This window comes from Enhydra lutris, unplaced genomic scaffold, assembly GCF_002288905.1.
Source record: "Enhydra lutris kenyoni isolate GAN:26980312 unplaced genomic scaffold, ASM228890v2 scaffoldscaffold59, whole genome shotgun sequence".
In the NCBI taxonomy this organism is placed as follows: Eukaryota; Metazoa; Chordata; class Mammalia; order Carnivora; family Mustelidae; genus Enhydra; species Enhydra lutris.
This window is the reverse complement of record NW_019154143.1, coordinates 9,528,619-9,539,391: the sequence shown is the minus strand read 5'-3', so window position 1 is coordinate 9,539,391 and position 10,773 is coordinate 9,528,619.

Sequence of the window (10,773 nt, the reverse complement as noted above, 5' to 3'; positions counted from 1 at the left end):
CTTTCTTTTCTGCTTTGTTGAAGATTAGTTGACCATAGAGTTGAAGGTCTATTTATGGGCTCTCTATTCTGTTCCATTGATCTATGTGTCTGTTTTTGTGCCAGTACCATACTCTCTTGATGTTAACAGCTTTGTAATAGAGCTTAAAGTCCAGAATTGTGATGCCACCAGGTTTGGTTTTCTTTTTCAACATTCCTCTGGCTATTCAGGGTCTTTTCTGGTTCCATAGAAATTTTAGAGTTTTTTGTTCCATTTCTGTGAAAAAAGTTGATGGTATTTTGATAGAAATTGCATTGAATATGTAGATTGCTCTAGGTAGCAGACATTTTAATAGTATTTGTTCTTCCAATCCATGAGCATGAAACGTTTTTCCCTTTCTTTGTGTCCTCAATTTCTTTCATGAGTACTCTGTAGTTTTCTGAGTACAGATCCTTTGCCTCTTTGTTATCTTATGTTTTGGGTGCAATTGTAAATGAAATCAACTCCTTAATTTCTCTTTTTTCTGTCTCATTGTTGGTGTACAGAAATGCAACTGATTTCTGTGCAATTGATTTTATATCCTGACACTTTACTGAATTCCTGTATGAGTTCTAACAGTTTTGGAGTGTAGTCTTTTGGGTTTTCCACATAAAGTATCATATCATCTGCAAAGAGTGATAATTTGACTTCTTTGCCAATTTGGATGCCTTTGTATTTCTTTTTGTTGTCTGATTGCTTAGGCTAGAACTTCTAATACTATGTTGAATAGCAGTGGTTATAGTGGACATCCCTGCCATGTTCCTTACCTTAGGGGGAAAGCTCCCAGTTTTCCCCCATTGAGAATGATATTCACTGTGGGTTTTTCATAGATGGCTTTTATGATATTGAGGTATGTACCCTCTATCCCTACCCTGTGAAGAGTTTCAATCAAGAAAGGATGCTGTACTTTGTCAAATGCTTTTTCTACCTCTATTGAGAGTATCATATGGCTCTTGTCCTTTCTTTTATTAACGTACTGTATCACATTGACTGATTTGCGGATGCTGAACCAAATTGCAGCCCTGGAATCCCACCTGATCATGGTGAATAACTCTTTTAATGTACTATTGGATCTTTTTTTTATGATTTTATTTATTTATTTGAGAGAGAGAGAGAGAGAGAGCACGAGAGGAGAGAGAGATCAGCAGGAGAAACAGACTCCCCGCCGAGCAGGGAGTCTGATGCGGGACTCGATCCCAGGACTCCAGGACCATGACCTGAGCCGAAGGCAGTTGCCCAACCAACTGAGCCACCCAGGCACCCACTGTTGGATCTTTTGACTAGTATTTAGGTGAAATTTTTTTAAAAAGATTTTATCTATTTATTTGACAGAGAGACAGCTAGAGAGGGAACACAAGCAAGGGGAATGGGTGAGGGAGAAGCAGGCTCCCTGTGGAGCAGGGAGCCCATTGTGGGGCTCCATTCCCGGACCCTGGAATCACAACCTGAGCCGAAGGCAGATGCCTAATGACTAAGTCATCTAGGCACCCCTTGGTGAGAATTTTTGCATCCATGTTCATCAGGGATATTGGTCTATAATTCTCCTTTTTGTTGAGCTCTTTGGTTTGGGGATCAAGGTAATTCTGGCCTTGAGTTTGGATGTTTTCCTTCCCTTTCTATTTTTTGGAACTGTTTCAGAAAAATGGGTATTAATTCTTCTTTAAATATTTGGTGGAAATCCCCTGGGAAGCCATCTGGCTCTGGGCTGTTATTGGGAGATTTTTGATTACTGCTTCAATTTCCTTGCTGGTTATGGGTCTGTTTAGGTTTTCTATTTCTTCCTGGTTCAGTTTTGGTAGTTCATACATCTCTAGGAATGCATCCATTTCTTCCAGACTGTCTAATTTGTTGGTATATAGTTGCTCATAATATGTTCTTACAGTTGTATTTTTTGGGGTGTTGATTGTGATCTCTCTTCTTTCGTTCATGATTTTATCTACCTGGGTCCTTTTTCTTTTCATATTGATAACTTTGGCCAAAGGTTTACCTTATTAATTCTTCCAAAGAACCAGCTTCTAGTTTTGTTGATCTGTTCTACTGTTCTTTTGGTTTCTATTTCATTGATTCCTGCTCTAATATTTATTATTTCTCTTCTTATGCTGGGTTTCGGCTTTATTTGTTGTTCTTTCTCCAACTCCTTAGGTGTAGGCTTAGGTTGTATATTTGAGATCTTTCTTGTTTCTTGAGAAAGACTTGTATTGCTGTATACTTTTCTCTTAGGACGGCCTTTGCTGCATCCTAAAGATTTTGAATGGTTATGTTTTCATTTTCATTTGTTTCCATGAATTTTAATTCTTTAATTTTCTGGTTGAGCCATTCATTCTTTAATAGTATCCTATTTAAGAGGCTCTTTAGCCTTCATGTATTTGACTCTTTCCAACTCTCCTCTTGTGATTGAGTTCCAGTTTCAAAGCACTGCGGTCCAAAAATATGGAGGGAATGATCCCAATCTTTTGGTACTAGTTGAGACCTGATTTGTGACTAAAGATGTGATCTATTCTGGAGAATATTCCATGTGCCCTAGAGAAGAGTGTGTATTCTGTTGCTTTGGGATGGAATGATCTAACTATATCTGTGATGTCCATCTGGTCCAGTGTGTCATCTAAAGCTCTTATTTCCTGTTGATATTTTGCTTGGATGATCTAATTCAGTGAGGGAGAGTGTTAAAGTCCCCTACTATTATTGAATTATTATCGATGTGTTTCTTTAATTTTATTAATTGGCTTATATAATTGCTGTTCCCATGTTAGGGCCATAGATATTTACAATTGTTAGATCTTCTTGTTGGACAGACCCTTTAAGTATTATATAGTGTCCTTCCTCATCTCTTATTACAGTCTTTGGTTTAGAATCCAATTTGTCTGATATAAGGATTGCTATCCCAGCTTTCTTTTGATGTCCATTAGCACAGTAAATGGTTTTCCACCCCTCACTTTAAATCTGGAGGTGTCTTTGAGTCTAAAATGAGTTTCTTGCAGACATATATAAATGGTATATAAATGGTTCTTGCCATTTTATCCAATCTGAGACCCTATATATTTTGATTGGGGGCATTTAGCTCACTTACATTCAGGGTAATTATTGAAAGATCTGTATTTAGTGTCATTATATTGCCTATAAGGTGATTGTTACTCTATATCATCTCTGTTCCTCTCGTCTATGTGACTTTTGGACTCTTTTTCTGCTTAGAGGACCCCTTTCAATATCTCTTATAGTGCTGGTTTGGTGATCGCAAATTCTTTTAGTTTCTGATAAAAACCTGGAAGTATTTATCATTTTTCTATTTTCAATGGCAGTCTAGCTGGATAAAGTATTCTTGCCTGAGTATTTTTCTCATTTCATACCCTGAATATATCATGCCAGTCCTTTCTGGCCTGCCAGGTCTCTCTGGATAGGTCTGTTGCCAATCAAATGTTTCTATCATTGTAGGTTACAGACCTCTTGTCCTGAGATGCTTTCAGGATTTTCTCTTTGTCTCTGAGATTTGTAAGTTTTACTATTAGATGTTAGGGTTGGCCTATTTTTATTGATTTTGAATTTCTCTGTGCCTCCTGGATTTTGATGCCAGTTTCCTTTCCCTAATTAGGGAAATTCTCTACTATAATTTGCTCCAATATACCTTCTGCCCCCTCTTTCTTCTTCTGGGATCCCAATTATTCGAATATCGTTTCACTTTATGGTATTACTTATCTCTTGAATTCTCCCCTTGTAATCCAGTAGTTGTTTACCTTTTTGTCAGCTTCTTCTTTTTTAAAAAAAGATTTTATTTACTTATTTTGACAGAGAGAGAGAGAGCACAAGTAGGCAAAGCATCAGGCAGAGGGAGGAGAATCAGGCTCCCCACTGTGCAGGCAGACTGATGTGGGGTTTGATGCCAGGACCCTGGGATCATGACCCAAGTCAAAGGCAGCTGCTCCTGTCTGAGCCACTCAGGCACCCCTTTATCAGCTTCTTTATTCTCCATCATTTTGTATTCTGTATCCCTAATTCTCTCTTCTGCCTCATTTGTCCTAGCAGTTAGAGCCTCCATTTTTTATTGTACCTCATTAATAGCCTTTTCAATTTCAACTTCCTTAGATTTTAGTTCTTTTATTTTTTGAGAAAGGGATTCTCTCTTTTTTTAAAAAAGATTTTATTTACTTATTTGACAGAGAGCGAGATCACAAGTAGGCAGAAAGGCAGGCAGAGAGAGAGGAAGAAGCAGGCTCCCTGATGAGCAGAGATCCTGATGCAGGGCTCAGTCCCAGAACCCTGGGATCATGACCTGAGCCATCCAGGCGCCCCCAGAAAGGGATTCTCTAGTGTCTTCTAGGCTTTTCTTAAGCCCAGCTAGTATCTTTATAATTGTTATTCTGAACTGTAGTTCCAACATCTTACTAATGTCCATATTGATTAGGTCCCTGGCAGTTGATGCTACCTGTTTTTTTTAAGCAATCAATGCTACTTGTTTTTTTTCCCCCGTCTTGTCATTCTGTCCAGAGAAGAATAGATGAACAAAAGAACAAAATACTAAAATACTAAAACAACAATCCCAGAGAAGTATACACTAAACAAATCAGAAGAGATTCGAAACTGGGTGGGGGGGGGAGATAATATGATGAAGCTGGTGAATAGAATGGAGCCATACACTAGATTCTGGGTGTATTTTGGTCTGTTAGAAGAAAATGCATCCCAAAATTTTAAAGAAAGAAAAACTTGTATATACACAAAAAACAAGGTTATATACAATGAAGGGATAGAATATGACTGTAAAAATGAAAATTAAGGGGTGCCTGGGTGGCTCAGTGGGTTAAAACCTCTGCCTTCGGCTCAGGTCATGATCCCAGGGTCCTGGGATTGAGCTCTACATCGGGCTTTCTGCTCCGCAGGAGCCTGCTTCCTCCTTTCTCTCTGCCTGCCTCTCTACCTGCTTGTGATCTCTGTCAAATAAATAAATAAAATAGATTTTTAAAAAGGAGATCATAAGAAGTTGGTTGAAAAAGGAAAGGAGAAAATTTTTTTAAAAAGAAAAAATTAAAGAAAATTTTAAAAATTAAAGTTGAAAGACTAAAGAGTCATGGGGGGGGAAGCCATGAATTCTTTTCTTTTCTTTTCTTTTTTTTTTAAGATTTTATTATTTATTTGACAGACAGAGATCACAAGCAGGCAGAGAGGCAGACAGAGGGAGACAGAGGGAGAGGGAGAGGAAGCAGGCTCCCTGCTGAGCAGAGAGCCTGATGCGGGGCTCGATCCCAGGACCCTGGGATCATGACCTGAGCTGAAGGCAGAGGCTTTAACCCACTGAGCCACCCAGGTGCCCCAGAAAGCCATGAATTCTATGTGCTGTATTCTCCTAGTGCTGGAGTTTTGCAGTTCTCATTGATTGGTAAACATGGTCTTGGCTGGATGTTCTTGCTGACCTTCTGGGGGTGGGGCCTGTTGCCTTGATTCTCAGGTGTCTTTGCCCCAGGAGGAATTGCATCGCCCTTGCCAGGGGCCAAGCTAAGTAATCTGCTCCAGACTGTTCTCTGTAGCTTTTTTCCCCTGAAGGCTTTCCTCATAGCTTTAGAGGATGAGAATGAAAATGGCAGCTCCTGCCACAGGGGCTCAAGAGTTAGGCATCTGCCTTTGCACAGGTCATGATCCCAGAGTTCCTGGGTTAGGATTGAACCCCATAGCAGGCTCCCTGCTCAGTGGGGAGACTGCTTCTCCCTCTCCCTCTGCTTGCCACTCTCACTGCTTGTGCACTATCAAATAAATAAACAGAATCTAAAAAAAGAAAGAAAGAAAGAAAGAAGAAAAAAGGAAGAAAAAAGAAGGAAAAAGGAAAGAAAGAGAAAAAAAGAAAATGGCAGCCTCCCAATCTCTGGCCCCGGAGGAGCCAAGATATAGGGGCCCCACTCCTCAGTGCACACTCAGAGAAAAACAGTTAATCCCTCCTGTCTCCCTGGTCTCAGGCCACACTCTGTGCTCACCTGGCCTGTGACCAAGCATTTCTATCTCTGACCCACAGCCCTGTTTGGAGTCTCCAAACCCAGCAGATTCCTGCCATGTGATCCCGTGCCCCTTGTCCCAGGGAAGGAAGTGGAGTCTCCCTGTTTCTGCTGCTTGTTGGGCCCCTGATCAAAGAGTTGTGGTGTGGCCTCACTGTGCCATGGATCATGGTTATGGCAACCCCGAGCTGAGAGCCCCCTACTCGGCTCCATCTCTGCAGCTGGTTTCCCTGCTCAGATACCTGGGAGCTCTGCCACACTCAGCCGCACCCTCCCATCTTCCTGTGACTCCAAGGGTCCTGAGACCACACTGTCCCAGCGAGCATTCCACCCCCCAACACATCCCACCCCCGCTTAGCCACTAGAGTGATCATCCCTCACAGGAGCAGACTTCTAAAAGTTCAGATTTTGTGCTCTGAGGCTCTCTCACTTGCCAGTAGCCGGCTGACTGGAGGCTCCCTCCCCCACCCCACAGTGTATCTTCCCTTGTATCCCCTCGGATTCCCTTCTCCACACATCCTACCTTGCAGAAAGTGGTTGCCTTTCTGTTCACAGAGTTGCTGCCCTTCTTTTCTTTGATCTCCAGTTGAGTTCATTGGTGTTCAGAATGGTTTGATAGCTATCTCGCTGAGTTCCTGGGACCAGATGAAATTTAGGTCTCCTACTCCCCTGCCATCTTGCTTCTCTCCAAGGAAACCACCCCTAAAAGGATTTTATACCACCCTGGAAGGAGCTCTCCACCCTTTCCCAAGTGACAAAAACTTGATTGGATGCCAGGCTCAGGGAGGGTTAATCAGATTTAAACAGCCCACAACAAGCTCAATAAAACTTAAAAATTCCGGTGGCAACCCTCTCAGGTCCCCGCCCTCCTCAGGAGATTTGTATTATCACTTTGTTAAGGCTCAATAAACTTTGCTTTGCTGCTAGGAAAAAAAAAAAACTTTTATAATTTTTAAAATGTTTACTTACTTATTTATTTTTTTAATTTGACAGATCACAAGTAGGCAGAGAGGCAGGCAGAGAGAGACAGGAGGAGGAGGCAGGCTCCCTGCCGAGCAGAGAGCTCGATGCGGGACTGGATCCCAGGACCCTGAGACCACGACCTGAGCCGAAGGCAGAGGCTTTAACCACTGACCCACCCAGGCGCCCCTACTTATTTTTTTTTTTTTAAAGTAATCTGTACACCCAACAGGGGGCTCAAAACTCACAACCCCAAGATCAAGAGTCTCGTGCTCTATCGATTGAGACAGACAGGTGTTCCCTATTATCCTCTTATTTCTCAAGGGATTATGCTCAAAGTTTGGTGGTTTTCATGGAGTAAGATTCAGGTGTTTGAGAAGCATAGAATTGTGGTCTCACTCCAGTACCAGAAATGACCAATGCAACATACATAGCAGAAATTCAACCTTTCAGAGAGCATGGCCCCTCAGCTGATACATGAGTTCTTTCTAAGTCAGCAGGAGGCAATCTCCTCCTATCTGCACCTGTCCTAGAAGGCCTAGGCATCTTCCATTTACATTATCTTGAGGGATCTCCAAGGCAAGCCTGATTGTGGCCTGCCGCAATCTGTTTTCTTGCTCTTTGAATTTTCTTAATATCATTTTCTTTTCCTTTATTTTCAGTCTTTTCAGATTTTAAGGGCATCTCTTAGAGATGATGTAACTGGATTGTATCTCCTAGAGTGAGTGAATGATTTATTTATTTTGCCCAAACTGAAAAATCCCTGTCAATCAATAAGTAAATTTAACCCCTCACATTTATTATGAGTATCCCTCTGTTGGGACTTATTCCTACCTACTTTTTGTTCTTTGATTTAGTTTTCCACCTTTTGTTGGATTGCTGGAATTGAAGTTCTATTACTTTTCTTTTAATGGTTTGGAATTTATATTTTCTGTAGTCTTCTACATTTTGTTTGTATGTTCTTTGACATATCAACTAAACTTATCTTTTTCTCATTTTTATTGTTAACAATTACCTATTCCTAGTGAGAAAGGAAGCTTGGCATGCTGTTGCTGCTCTCCATTCCACCCATGAGGATATCATCTGTGGTTTTCATTCCAGATTATTATTAAATTTTTTTGTAAAATTAACATTTATTTAGACTAAACATTTTTTGCTTTCACTAATCACTATTGCATTACTTTTTCTTGTTTTTTCTTCTTTCTGAAGCAACTCCTCTAATAATCTTTTCATAAAGTATCTGTAAATGAAAAAGTGGGTCTTTTTATATGTGAGAATCTCATTTTGCCCTCATGTTTGAGTGAAAATGGCCTGTAAATTTTTAGATTTCAAAATTATTCCCTCATCATAATGGAGACTTAAGATCTGTGCATTTTTTTTATATAAGTCATACTTCAATAAAATAAAAAACCCTTTGAAACTTGAAGATATCATTCCATTGTCTTTCAGCAACCAGTATTATTGAGGAAAACTACTTTTTTCATGTGCTTCATGTTCTTTTGTTCGTGATTTTTTTTTTTCCCTCCTTGGGTCTTTTCTTTATCCTCAATGTTCTGAAATTTCATCAGTACAGGTCAAGGTGAAGGTCTTTTTTTTCATATTCTGTTTGGCAACTGGTAGGCTTTTTCAATCTGAAGAGTCTTTCTTCAATATTAATTGCTTTATTCTTTGAGCATTTAATGCTCTATTCTTTGAGCATTCTCTTTTTTCCTTATTTTTCTCCATTTTCTCCTTCTGGAATTTTGGATATTTGAACTTCTGCATCTATTCTTTTTTTTCATGTTTCACCTCTTTGTAGTTTTGCAGTGCATTCTGTTTGATTCCAGATCATGAATTCATTTATCAGCTATAATTTTTCTGCTATTCAGTCTATCTAATTAGTTTTTACTAAATTTTTACTTTCAAAGGTACCTAGTTTTTTCTTTTGTGGAGCCCAATGCAGGGACTTGAGCTCACCACCCTGAGATCAAGATCTGAGCTGAGATCAAGAGTCAGGCACCTGACTGAGCCACCCAGATGCCTCTATACCTAGACTTTTTTTTTAAAGATTTATTTATTTTAGAGTGGGAGGGGGCATGAGTGGGAGGAGCAGAGGGAGAGAGAACCTCACGCAGACTCCTTGCTGAGCATAGACCCTCAACTCGGAGCTTGATCTCACGACCCTGAGATCATGACCTGAACCAAAACCAAGACTCAGACACTAAGCCAAATGTGCCACCCAGGCACCCCACCCCACCCTGTACCCATATTTTTTGATGAAATATCTTTCTGCATTTATATTTATCCTAAATCCCAGGTCTGCCTGCTCTATTAACTATCTTTTCTAGGTATGAAATCCTCCTTTTGTTGAGCTGGGTATCTTTCCCTCCATGATGTTAGCTTTTCTCAAATACTTGGTTTTTCTTGGGTATGAACTCCCCTTGGAACTAAGATTCCTTGTTAGATTGAGTGGTTTGCTTGCAAGAGGGAGTAGGATAGGCATCTGCGAATTGCACTGTACCTGTTTAATATGATCATGAGAAATGGATGGCATGGGCTGCTGGACAAGATGAGTCAACAATTAGCCTTCTGGATGTTGAAGCTTCTGTTTCCCTGAAGAACCATCAGTGTTTGGGGCTTTGCCTTGCCTCTCTCACCCACACATACACCACCAGTGCTCTTGGCCATGGGAAGACACCTCCTTGGCTTACTGCCTGGCCTGAGATGAACATTCCTGATCATGCCTTCTGTGATGCCCCAACTATTCATGGTCAGTCAGGCATGGACCATCTTCTCCCAGTCCTCCAGTTCTGGGTTTGAAGTTTCCCTAGAACATCTCCTGCCCCTTGCAGCAGACCACTCCTCTGTGGACTTTTGACCCAAGCTTTCCATCTTCAATCTGTTCCCATCTGTCTGTCATCTTTTATAATGGTACTAAATACTTCCCTCTATAGTTTTTAAATGAAGATATGGATTTATTATATCTTTTATGAACAATTTATAGACACCTGAGAAAAAAGAAATAGCTACATGTATTCAGTGTGCTATCTTGAGGAGAAGTTGACAAGCTTTTTGTATAGACTATTTTCAAACTTACCATATTATACTCTACTTATTTATTCCCCAGCATGTGACACTGAAGGATGCAGATAAGGCCATTTTTATAGTAGAATAACTTCTAGTGTCTGGTGTTTAATATTTTTTGGAGTTAGTTTGATAAATGAATGAAGAAATAATTGAGCCAGTGTGGTTAAAATGAGGATTCTAATTCTCATGCTATCATTTATAAGGCCATTCTTCTTTCCTGGGCCACAATTTTCCTACCTATAGGAGAAAGTTTTGAGATCAATCTTTTCATTTTGTAATTTTAAAAAAAGATTTATTCATGGGGCACCTGGGTGGCTCAGTTGGTTAAGCGACTGCCTTCGGCTCAGGTCATGATCCCGGGGTTCTGGGATCGAGTCCCGCATTGGGTTCCCAGCTCTATGGGGATTCTGCTTCTCCCTCTGACCTTCTCTGCTCTCATGCTCTCTCTCACTCTCTCAAATAAATAAATAAAATATTTTTAAAAAGATTTATTCATTTATTTGAGAGAGAGAGAGAGAGAGAGAGTATGAGTGGGGAAGGAGCAGAGGGAGAGAGAGAATCCTCAAGCAGACTCCCCACTGATTATAGAGCCCAAGGTGGCTTGATCCCAGGATCCTGAGATCACAGCCCACGCTGAAACCAAGAGTCAGCCACCCAATCATCTAAGCCACCCAGGCCCCATCAATCCTTTCATTTTAATATGAAAGGAATTGCTTTAGCATTTCTTGTTGGTCAGGTCTGTTAGCAATGAGTGCTC